Genomic DNA, 12191 nt, shown 5'->3' with positions numbered 1-12191 from the left:
GACGTTCACTCCACACATGTGAGGTATCGCCGCGAACGTCAGAGCGAGAGCAATAATTCTACTTCTAGACCTCCTCTGTAACGCTAAACTGGTAACTTGTAACAAAAATTTTAAAGTGTCGCCCAATGGGGATTTTTAAGTACCGTAGTTTAGCGCCATTCCAAGAGTGTGCACAATTGTAAAGCGAGACATGTTAGGTATCTATTTACTCGGCGTAACATCATCTTCTATATTTTAACAAATAATTGGAGTATATATTGTGGGTTTTTTTTACATTAAAATTCATTAAAGTGTATTTGTTCCAAAAAAAAATTCCATTAGAATAATCGTCAAGCAAATACAGTGTGACAATAAAAAATTGCAATGGCCGCCATTTTATTCTATAGGGTCTCTGCTAAAAACAAATACATATGTATATAACGTGTGGGGGTTCAGAGTTATTAGTTTAACAAAAACAAAAAACACAGATTTTTCCATCTATGAGGGAAGTGTCAGAACTGGCCGGGTACAAGGTAAGTGGATAATTGTGATAAAACATCTCCCTTGTCATATGTCTGGAGTTCTGGGCCACAATAACAGCCAGGTGACCTGGCATTTCCCTCCTGGCAGGTTTGTACTGTACACAGAGGACATGGACTAGGAGTTCTCCTCTCAGGGTTATCACAGCCCCGAGCACTCAGCTCCCGCCCACTCTACAGAGAGCCCTGCCAGAGCTGTGTGTGTGTGACTGACAGACATGGAAATGGCTGGAGGGGCCCGCCGACCAATCAGCGCGCTCCTCTCTTGCTCGAGAGAAGCTGTCACCGGCGGCCAATAGGAAGGCGCCTACGAGGCTGATTTAAAGACACGCAGAGGGAGGCGCAGCGCTAGGTGGCCGGGCACAGTGAGATCCCCCCGCAGTGATACACAGCGAGCAGGTGAGGAGGGGACGGGGGTGATCTGTGTATTGTGTATGACATCGGGAGGGGCGCCGCCCTCACCTGATAGGAGGCGAGGCTGCATTTGTTTATATTGTATTCTTTGAGAGCAGCGGGTCTTCTCTAGACAGGTGGGTGGAGATTTTATTCTTTATATGCTAATGGAGATCTATCTAATCTATCCTTAGTCCTCCCCCCCTTTTTTTTTTAATATATAATTTGGGGGGGTTCTTCTAGTCTTCTAGATAATTGGGGGGAAGGTGTGCTTATAAGCCCCCCCAATTATATATAGAAGGCTATAAGGCCCCCATAGGGGTGCTTATAGTGTGTGTGTGTGTGTGTGTGTGTGTGTGTGTGTGTGTGTGTGTGTGTATGTATGTATGTATGTATGTGTGTATATATATATATATATATATATATATATATATATATATATAGTTGGGGGGGCTTATAGTCTTCTATATAAATAGAATAAAACTACAAGCGCCCCCTTAATTATTTATATATATATATATATACACACACACACTTTTATTGTGGGGGCTTATAGATATAAACATATCTATCTCTGTTGTTTTTTTTATTTATTGTGGGGGACCTGATCACCTTCTAGCAAAAAAAAAAAAAAAAAAAAAAAAAAAATATATATATATATATATATATATATATATATATATATATATATATATATATATATATATATATATATATATATATATATATATATATATATATATATAATATATTTCTCTCTCTCTCTCTTTTATGGGGGGAGGGTGCTTACAGTCTTCTATATGAATTGGAGTGGGGGGGCTGAGATATATATTCTCTATCTATGCGCGTAGTCTTCTATATATGGAGGGGGGGGGGGGTCTGATGGTCATCTCTGTATATGGAGGGGGGGGGGGGGGTGCTTACAGTCTTCTAAATGAATTGTGGGGCTTGGATAGACAGATATATATCTATGCGCTTTGCCTTCTATAAATAGGGGGGGTTCTGATGGCCTGCTGTATTGGGGGGGGGGGGGGGTTCTGATGGCCTGCTGTATTGGGGTGGGGGGGGGTTCTGATGGCCTGCTGTATTGGGGTGGGGGGGGGGGGGTTCTGATGGCCTGCTGTATTGGGGTGGGGGGGGGTTCTGATGGCCTGCTGTATTGGGGTGGGGGGGGGTTCTGATGGCCTGCTGTATTAAGGTGGGGGGGGTTCTGATGGCCTGCTGTAGGGGGGGGGGGGGGGGTTCTGATGGCCTGCTGTATTGGGGGGGGGGGGGGTTCTGCTGCAGTGACCAGTACCCTGTACGAAGCGTTGGTTCCTGGCAGGGTGGTGTTGTTGGAACATTCATAATCTGACGGCTGATTTATTTTTTTCTTCTCGCTGGTTCCTGTAACACGTTGATATCGGAGATCAGGTGTTGCTGGCGTGTTCTTCATCCCCGGGGGAGCGATAATGATTGGCTGGGAAATGACGGCTAGCTGTTGACTTGGCCGGAGATGTGATTTGTGATGAGGTTTACAGCAGGGTGTGTATGGATGGGCGATGAGTGCCGTAGAAGAGAGCCCAGCATCAGCAGCAAGCAAGGAGGTTTTTGGGTGTTTTTTTTTGGTCCCCAAATTTCCCTCATATGACCACAACGTTGTAATGATGTGCGGTACCCACAGAAGTGTTTATAAAATAGATTTTAGGAAAAGTGTGGCCTCCTAGGAGTTACAAACACGGGGGTAACATTTCAACCTCCCAACACAAGTTCAAAAACCACTTGCAAGCTCAAAACATGTGGTTTATTTGCCAGCATTGATGGCCGGTGGAGACCATCCCCCCAACGCTTACCAATGTTGTATGAAGCGTTGGGAAGCTGCAGTACAAAGCCTTGCCCATGGAAATGGAATGTCCACACAGAGGACAGATCTGTTCAGTCTTAATGACCTGACGGTTGGTGGTCACCTACATGTAGGAACCTTCATTGCTTGTCCTTCATTGCTTGTCCTTCAGATGACTTGGCAACATGTCCATGAGGTCCCTTACTGCTGCTGGAATCTTCTCCCTGGTATGTGCCGGCAGCATAGGCTGTCCTCATTGGCTAGCGTGGAATGACATCACTCCTGCACCAGAAATATAAACTGAGCTGCAATTGTGAACCTTTTCGAAATTCGTGGTTTTTTTTTTTTCTCAACTTTAGGTTGGCGCCTCCCGTCGTAACGATTTTTTTTTTTTTTTCCCCACCTAGACGAGGATTGCTTATTTGCCGCACATCCCAGGAGGCCAAGTTTCAAGTTTTGTTCTTTACTCTCAAGTCCTATTCAAGACTGATTTGTACAATTTACATAGACGGGAATAAGAGAACCTCATCCGCACGTCCTATCCCATGCCGCCATCTTGAATCTCCCATAACCGGGTGTTGGTTGTCCCTTGCTTGCACAGCAATTATGGGAAATTCAAGATGGCGCCATGAGTCAGGACCTTGGCAGGAGGGCGCCTATAAATAAAGGTCAAGATTCGCTAGGATTGGACTTGTAGGAACCTTGTTAAGGTAAAATAGAAAGTAAAATTCGTAGGTGGGGGTGAAGTTCTCCTCAAACTGCAGATGACTAATGGGTTTGTTGTGGGCACTAGAAATAGTATAACCACTTCAGCTCTGGACAATTTACCCCCCCCCCCCCCCAACATGACCAGGCCATTTTTTTGCATTGCAGCACTGCGTTATTTTAACTGACAGTTGTGCGGTCCTGCATCACTGTACCCAAATAAAATGTCTCTCCCCCCCCCCCCCCCCTCAAATAGAGCTTTCTTTTGGCTGTATTTGATCACCCCTGCGCTTTTTTTTTTTTTTTTTTTTTTTTTTTTTTTAACTAGTCATGGCGGCGATCAGCGACTTCTTGCTAAACTGCTATTATTGCGGTGGACAAATCGGACACCTAATTTACATGTTTGATACTTTTTTGGGTACCAGTGCTAAAAATATGCACTGTCACTGCACTAGCAGGAAAGGGATTAAAATCAGGGGCGATCAAGGGGTTAACTGTGTGTGTAAACAGTGTTTCAGTGTAGTGGGGGGGGGGGGTTACTAGGGGAAGACATAGATCTGTGTTTCTGCTTTACATGATCTCTGCCAGTGATGGTGAACCTTGGCACCCCAGATGTGTTTGAACTACATTTCCCATGATGCTCCACTACACTGCATCCATCCATGAGCATCATGGAAAATGTAGTTCCAAAACATCTGGGGTGCCAAGGTTCACCATCACTGATCTATGCCTTCCTTACTGACAGAACGGCAATTTGCCTTGTTTACATAGACAGACTGCAGTTCTGCCTGTGTACAGAACGATCAGCGGGTGCCGGTGGACATCGGGACTCGCAGACTTTATACAGCTTGTCTGAGCTTCCAGAAAGCAAGGGGTGGAAGCTGAAGTTACACACTGCAGAGCTCAGTGAGGAGAACACTTGAGAGTTGATTTGGAGAGAATGGACACACCCTCCTTCACACAGCAAACAGGAACAGAACTGAAGCTGTCAATCACAGGCTGTGTGCTGGAGCTCCCCTGTCACTTTTTTTTTTTTGGAAAACATCAAGAGGTGACAGACAGAAATGACACTTGGTGCTTTGATTTGAGATAAGTACACTCTATAGAGCAGTGATGGTGAACCTTGGCACCCCAGATGTTTTGGAACTACATTTCCCATGATGCTCAACTACACTGCAGAGTGCATGAGCATCGTGGGAAATGTAGTTCCAAAACATCTGGGGTGCCAATGTTGGCCATCACTGCTATAGAGGGATATGCTTTTTTCATATTTCATGTCTGAGGTTTACAACTACTTTCTGCCAACTACAAGTGGACTATCGTAGTGCAAGAGACTGTTGGAGTCAAACAGAGCTGTCACTGCATGGTTGGTGAGTCCTAAAGGAGATTGTACAATCAGATTGTAATTTATGGTGAACATGAGAGGTAATTCCCATCCCTTTTAGAGGTGGAAATGAAAATTATGAAAATTCATGATGCACTTGGCGGAGATTGTTGTGTCTTGTGTGGTTTTATAAATGTATTGTAGGGCTGAAACAACTAATCGATTAATCGACAACTAATCGATTATGAAATTAATCGATTACTATTTTCATAATCGATTAATCGGCCAGTAACATAATGGGGTTAAAAATAATAAAATTAGCCCTTTATAGTACAAAAAGAGCAAATAATCGCTACTGTAAATATTACTTTCACAGTTCTACAGTAAAAAAATGAACCCCTTACAGTAGTGATCATTTGCTTTTTTTGTACTATAAAGGGCTCATTTTAGTTTTTTTTTAACCCCATTATGTTACTAAACATTTTAGACCTGTATTACATCTTTGTGTTTTTTGGTGCTTTTTGCAGAAACACACTACAATTCATTTAACATGGTTTTCTATGGGACACTTTCACAACTATACTTTTTTTCAGCCGCTGCATATTTGGAAAGGGTCAGGGACTTTTTTTTTTTTTTTAACGCAAAACGGTGCTTTTTTGGTTCAATATACTTCAACGGAGAAGCTGCAGAAAAGCATGTAATTCGTTTTTGCAACAAATTGGCCAAAAAACTGTATTTCTCTTCTAATAGTGTATATATAGTATATCTCTTCTGTCTGTTATTCTCAGAGTGGATTTAATATTTTGCTCCCTAACCATATAGTTTTTTATATTTACCACTGCATAGAGATATTTAAGAATACATTGTTTTTTTTTTAAACTTTACATACTAACTAAATTATACACCACACTTTTTTTTTAAGGTTATTAACCGATTAATCGATTAATCGAAACAATAATCGACCAACTAATCGATTATGAAAATAATCGTTAGTTGCAGCCCTAATGTATTGTATTCGACTTTTTAACTATGAATTCTTAAATTGGTATGAATTTGTCGGCCTTTATTGGCACCTGTTAAATCGTTGTTAAAAATCCTGCTTACTGCATTTTTGGTGCATAGTTGGTCAGGGAAAAAAAAAAAAACTTCACCAAAAATGTACCTCCCCATTGAAATGCATTGAAAACGCAGTTCCATTGCTGACAATAGGGCGCGACTTGTCATAACATTTGACAGTTCCAAATTGCATGAGAAGTCGCACCAACGTGAACGGGGGCTTAAAGAGTTGTAAAGGCAGAAGGTTTTTTTTTTTTTTTTTTTTATAGCTATGCATGAACCACTTCAGCCCCGGAAGGATTTACCCCCTTAATGACCAGGCCATTTTTTTGCAATATGGCAATGCATCGCTTTAATTGATAATTGCGTGGTCATGCGACGTACCCAATGAAAAATTGACGTCCGTTCTTTTTTTCTTTCCACACAAACAGAGCTTTCTTTTGGTGGTATTTGATTACCTCTGCGTTTCCCCCCCCCCCCCCTTTGCACTATAAACAAAGACCGACAAGTTAAAAAAAATATTTTTTACTTTCTGCTGTAATACATATCCAAAAAAATATAAAAAAAAAAAAAATCTGTGTCCTTTTTTTCTGTCTCCAAGGGGAGATGTCAGGGGTCTGTTTAGACCCCTGACACCTCAAAGGCCCCAAATTCAGCAGTTTATTAAAATTTAATTTCCATGTTCTGTGGGAGACCAGATCTAGTGAGTGCAGGGCCCTGAGTTTAGTAACACTTAAACTATTATATATTTTTAGGGATGCACTGAAATTTCGGCCACCAAAACATATCGACCGAAAACTGCCCTTTCGGCAAAAAGCCGAAAGAATTCTTGCCGAAAATGGGGCGGGGCTCCGGTGTCGCCTATCAGGGGGGCTTCCTATATCGTAGAAGAGAGGAGAGCCGCCGCCTGTTTGATTACAGCGCAGGGAACATCACAGCTTCCATTTCAATAGCCGTGTGTTCCCCGCTGCGCGCCGTCACATACAGCCCCCCCTTGTCCGGGGGACTTTGATAGACAGACCGATCATCTGTCCCAAGTCCCCCAGACAAGGGGGAAGGGCTGTATGTGACGGCGCGCAGCGGGGAACACACGGCTATTGAAATGGAAGCTGTGATGTTCCCTGCGCTGTAATCAAACAGGCGGCGGCTCTCCTCTCCCTTCACTGGCTGCCCTACTGGGGACACTGGCTGGCTGCATCTGACGGGCACTGGTGAGGCTGCATTGACCTCTTGTACCATGTCCCCAGTCTCTGACCCTCTCCTGTACCATGTCCCCAGTCTCTGACCCTCTCCTGTACCATGTCCCCAGTCTCTGACCCTCTCCTGTACCATGTCCCCAGTCTCTGACCCTCTCCTGTACCATGTCCCCAGTCTCTGACCCTCTCCTGTACCATGTCCCCAGTCTCTGACCCTCTCCTGTACCATGTCCCCAGTCTCTGACCCTCTCCTGTACCATGTCCCCAGTCTCTGACCCTCTCCTGTACCATGTCCCCAGTCTCTGACCCTCTCCTGTACCATGTCCCCAGTCTCTGACCCTCTCCTGTACCATGTCCCCAGTCTCTGACCCTCTCCTGTACCATGTCCCCAGTCTCTGACCCTCTCCTGTACCATGTCCCCAGTCTCTGACCCTCTCCTGTACCATGTCCCCAGTCTCTGACCCTCTCCTGTACCATGTCCCCAGTCTCTGACCCTCTCCTGTACCATGTCCCCAGTCTCTGACCCTCTCCTGTACCATGTCCCCAGTCTCTGACCCTCTCCTGTACCATGTCCCCAGTCTCTGACCCTCTCCTGTACCATGTCCCCAGTCTCTGACCCTCTCCTGTACCATGTCCCCAGTCTCTGACCCTCTCCTGTACCATGTCCCCAGTCTCTGACCCTCTCCTGTACCATGTCCCCAGTCTCTGACCCTCTCCTGTACCATGTCCCCAGTCTCTGACCCTCTCCTGTACCATGTCCCCAGTCTCTGACCCTCTCCTGTACCATGTCCCCAGTCTCTGACCCTCTCCTGTACCATGTCCCCAGTCTCTGACCCTCTCCTGTACCATGTCCCCAGTCTCTGACCCTCTCCTGTACCATGTCCCCAGTCTCTGACCCTCTCCTGTACCATGTCCCCAGTCTCTGACCCTCTCCTGTACCATGTCCCCAGTCTCTGACCCTCTCCTGTACCATGTCCCCAGTCTCTGACCCTCTCCTGTACCATGTCCCCAGTCTCTGACCCTCTCCTGTACCATGTCCCCAGTCTCTGACCCTCTCCTGTACCATGTCCCCAGTCTCTGACCCTCTCCTGTACCATGTCCCCAGTCTCTGACCCTCTCCTGTACCATGTCCCCAGTCTCTGACCCTCTCCTGTACCATGTCCCCAGTCTCTGACCCTCTCCTGTACCATGTCCCCAGTCTCTGACCCTCTCCTGTACCATGTCCCCAGTCTCTGACCCTCTCCTGTACCATGTCCCCAGTCTCTGACCCTCTCCTGTACCATGTCCCCAGTCTCTGACCCTCTCCTGTACCATGTCCCCAGTCTCTGACCCTCTCCTGTACCATGTCCCCAGTCTCTGACCCTCTCCTGTACCATGTCCCCAGTCTCTGACCCTCTCCTGTACCATGTCCCCAGTCTCTGACCCTCTCCTGTACCATGTCCCCAGTCTCTGACCCTCTCCTGTACCATGTCCCCAGTCTCTGACCCTCTCCTGTACCATGTCCCCAGTCTCTGACCCTCTCCTGTACCATGTCCCCAGTCTCTGACCCTCTCCTGTACCATGTCCCCAGTCTCTGACCCTCTCCTGTACCATGTCCCCAGTCTCTGACCCTCTCCTGTACCATGTCCCCAGTCTCTGACCCTCTCCTGTACCATGTCCCCAGTCTCTGACCCTCTCCTGTACCATGTCCCCAGTCTCTGACCCTCTCCTGTACCATGTCCCCAGTCTCTGACCCTCTCCTGTACCATGTCCCCAGTCTCTGACCCTCTCCTGTACCATGTCCCCAGTCTCTGACCCTCTCCTGTACCATGTCCCCAGTCTCTGACCCTCTCCTGTACCATGTCCCCAGTCTCTGACCCTCTCCTGTACCATGTCCCCAGTCTCTGACCCTCTCCTGTACCATGTCCCCAGTCTCTGACCCTCTCCTGTACCATGTCCCCAGTCTCTGACCCTCTCCTGTACCATGTCCCCAGTCTCTGACCCTCTCCTGTACCATGTCCCCAGTCTCTGACCCTCTCCTGTACCATGTCCCCAGTCTCTGACCCTCTCCTGTACCATGTCCCCAGTCTCTGACCCTCTCCTGTACCATGTCCCCAGTCTCTGACCCTCTCCTGTACCATGTCCCCAGTCTCTGACCCTCTCCTGTACCATGTCCCCAGTCTCTGACCCTCTCCTGTACCATGTCCCCAGTCTCTGACCCTCTCCTGTACCATGTCCCCAGTCTCTGACCCTCTCCTGTACAAAAATATTTTTAAAAACGGTCATTTCGGTTTCGGTTTTTGGGATCAAGGAAGATTTAGGAAGGAAGATTTATTTTTGGTATCGGTTTCGGGGAACACACGGCTATTGAAAAAACCCATTCTGTGCATCCCTATTTATTTTTAATATTAAGTTGTGAGGTGTACATGATCTGTCATGTGTCAGTTTATTGCCATACTACCTAAATTGGTCTTTTTCAGTGTCTTTATCTTGCCGGAAATGGCATTTTTTCCTGCTTCATGTATTTGTGGTTTGGGGTCATTTGGGGTCTCCCCAGGCTCTGGTAATCCCCCGCACTCTCCTAGGATAGGATCCCTCCACCCTCTACTTGCATCTTGTTGCCTTTCATTAGGATGACCTACATTACACTGAGAATTTCCAGAGACAACGGTTGGGGATTACTCCCAGCTGCTCGGTGTAGTAGTAGCAAAGCAATCTGTTGTGTTGTAGCAGTTATCAGCGGCTGTACAAGGGCGGTGTGTTCCCCGATCAGTATGTATGGGAAGACGCGGGCCCATTTACATAGGAGAGTGATTGATGGCGGTTTTATTGCCTGTCATAAATGCAGTGTTAATCAGGTGACCTCTACTCATCCGTGGGGCTCGCTGACGGCCATGTTTGCTATAGACATGCTTTTTGCCTAGACCAGAGTAATGATGCTTGACTGCAAGGTCATCGAGGTGATCTGTATTGTATTCACCGTCTACAGCAACATTATCCCACCTCTACACATTGTATATGTATAGAGCAACATTCTCCAACCTCTACACATTGTATATGTATAGAGCAACATTATCCCACCTCTACACATTGTATATGTATAGAGCAACATTATCCCACCTCTACACATTGTATATGTATAGAGCAACATTGTCCCCCCTCTACTCATTGTATATGTATAGCGCAACATTATCCAACCTCTACTCATTGTATATGTATAGAGCAACATTATCCCACTTCTACACATTGTATATGTATAGAGCAACATTATCCCACCTCTACACATTGTATATGTATAGAGCAACATTCTCCCACCTCTACACATTGTATATGTATAGAGCAACATTATCCCACCTCTACACATTGTATATGTATAGAGCAACATTGTCCCCCCTCTACACATTTGTATATGTATAGAGCAACATTATCCCACCTCTACTCATTGTATATGTATAGAGCAACATTATCCCACCTCTACTCATTGTATATGTATAGAGCAACATTCTCCAACCTCTACACATTGTATATGTATAGAGCAACATTATCCCCCCTCTACACATTGTATATGTATAGAGCAACATTCTCCAACCTCTACTCATTGTATATGTATAGAGCAACATTATCCCCCCTCTACTCATTGTATATGTATAGAGCAACATTCTCCCACTTCTACACATTGTATATGTATAGAGCAACATTATCCCACTTCTACACATTGTATATGTATAGAGCAACATTCTCCCACTTCTACACATTGTATATGTATAGAGCAACATTATCCCACTTCTACACATTGTATATGTATAGAGCAACATTATCCCACCTCTACACATTGTATATGTATAGAGCAACATTATCCCACCTCTACGCATTGTATATGTATAGAGCAACATTCTCCAACCTCTACACATTGTATATGTATAGAGCAACATTATCCCACCTCTACACATTGTATATGTATAGAGCAACATTATCCCACCTCTACTCATTGTATATGTATAGAGCAACATTATCCCACCTCTACACATTGTATATGTATAGTGCAACATTATCCCACCTCTACACATTGTATATGTATAGTGCAACATTATCCCACCTCTACACATTGTATATGTATAGAGCAACATTGTCCCCCCTCTACACATTGTATATGTATAGAGCAACATTGTCCCCCCTCTACACATTGTATATGTATAGAGCAACATTGTCCCACCTCTACACATTGTATATGTATAGTGCAACATTATCCCCCCTCTACACATTGTATATGTATAGAGCATTTGTTCAGGTAGAAAAGTGTTTAGGCCTCATGCACACGGGATGTTAAAATAATGTTCTGAAAACGCCAGTATCTTTGTAGTGATTTTATTTAATTTTTTTTTTAACTTCAGCGTTTTTCAATGTTATTGCAATAGCGGTTTTTAGTGGTTTTTAGCGTTTTTTTTTTTTTGCTTTTTTCCGCGTTGGCGTTTTTCAGCTTTTTTTTAAAAACGTTGGTGAGCGACGTTTTTGAGCGTTACAACGTTTTTTACAGCTGAAAAATGTCTCTCAGAACCCACTGGTCCTGGGTTTTTTTACAGCTTAAAAACGCCTATGCCACTTGCAGCTCAAAAAACGCCTAGGTGGGCATGAAGCCATAGACTAACATAGACAGACGTTTTTAAGCTGCAAAAAACGCTCAAAAAAGCGGCTGTAAAAACGTCCGTGTGCATGAGGCCTTAAAGTGAAGGGAAACCCCAACGATGAACTTATTCCCTTTTGGTCTGATAAATGCATAACATTATATCTGTATGAAAAGTGCACAGTTGTAATTGTTTCTCCTGCCAGAAAGCAGTGATGACCTGTTCACTCTCCATCCTATCTCGGGCCCTGCCCAGTACACCTCTGTGATCTGCAAAATGAGAGAAAGAGGTGTTCTGTAGTTCTGTCCTAGGGAGATGTATTTTGTAGTCCTGTCCTAGGGGGAGATGGTCTGTAGTCCTGTCTTAGGTAGAGGTGTTCTTTGGTCCTGTGCTAGGGAAAAGATAAAAGGCAGAGGTGTTTTGTAGTCCTGTCCCAGACAGGTGTTCTGTAGCCCTGTCTTAGGGAAAAGGGGAGAAAAGATGGGGGAGAGATGTTTTGTAGTCCTTTCCTATGGAGAGGTGCTAGGGAAAAGAGAAAGGCAGGGGTGTTTTGTAGTCCCATCTAAGGGAGAGATG

At 45.0% G+C, this 12191-nt stretch overlaps 1 protein-coding gene across 3 annotated transcripts in view; it reads left to right on the top strand.

Moving 5' to 3' along the window:
• Positions 1 to 766: 766 nt before the first annotated feature.
• Positions 767 to 12191, top strand: part of NDRG3 (NDRG family member 3) — a 101817-nt gene continuing 90392 nt past the window's right edge. For 2 of the 3 annotated variants that reach the window (XM_073606622.1, XM_073606620.1), the window contains exon 1: positions 767 to 917. The gene's annotated coding sequence lies outside the window, so the exon portion shown is untranslated. Of the gene's footprint in view, positions 1049 to 12191 lie in introns of all 3 variants that reach the window. The other variant, XM_073606621.1, reaches the window with a different exon arrangement.

The sequence above is a fragment of the Aquarana catesbeiana genome, linkage group LG12 (assembly GCF_042186555.1).
Source record: "Aquarana catesbeiana isolate 2022-GZ linkage group LG12, ASM4218655v1, whole genome shotgun sequence".
In the NCBI taxonomy this organism is placed as follows: Eukaryota; Metazoa; Chordata; class Amphibia; order Anura; family Ranidae; genus Aquarana; species Aquarana catesbeiana.
This window is presented reverse-complemented; position numbering and strand designations above follow the sequence as displayed.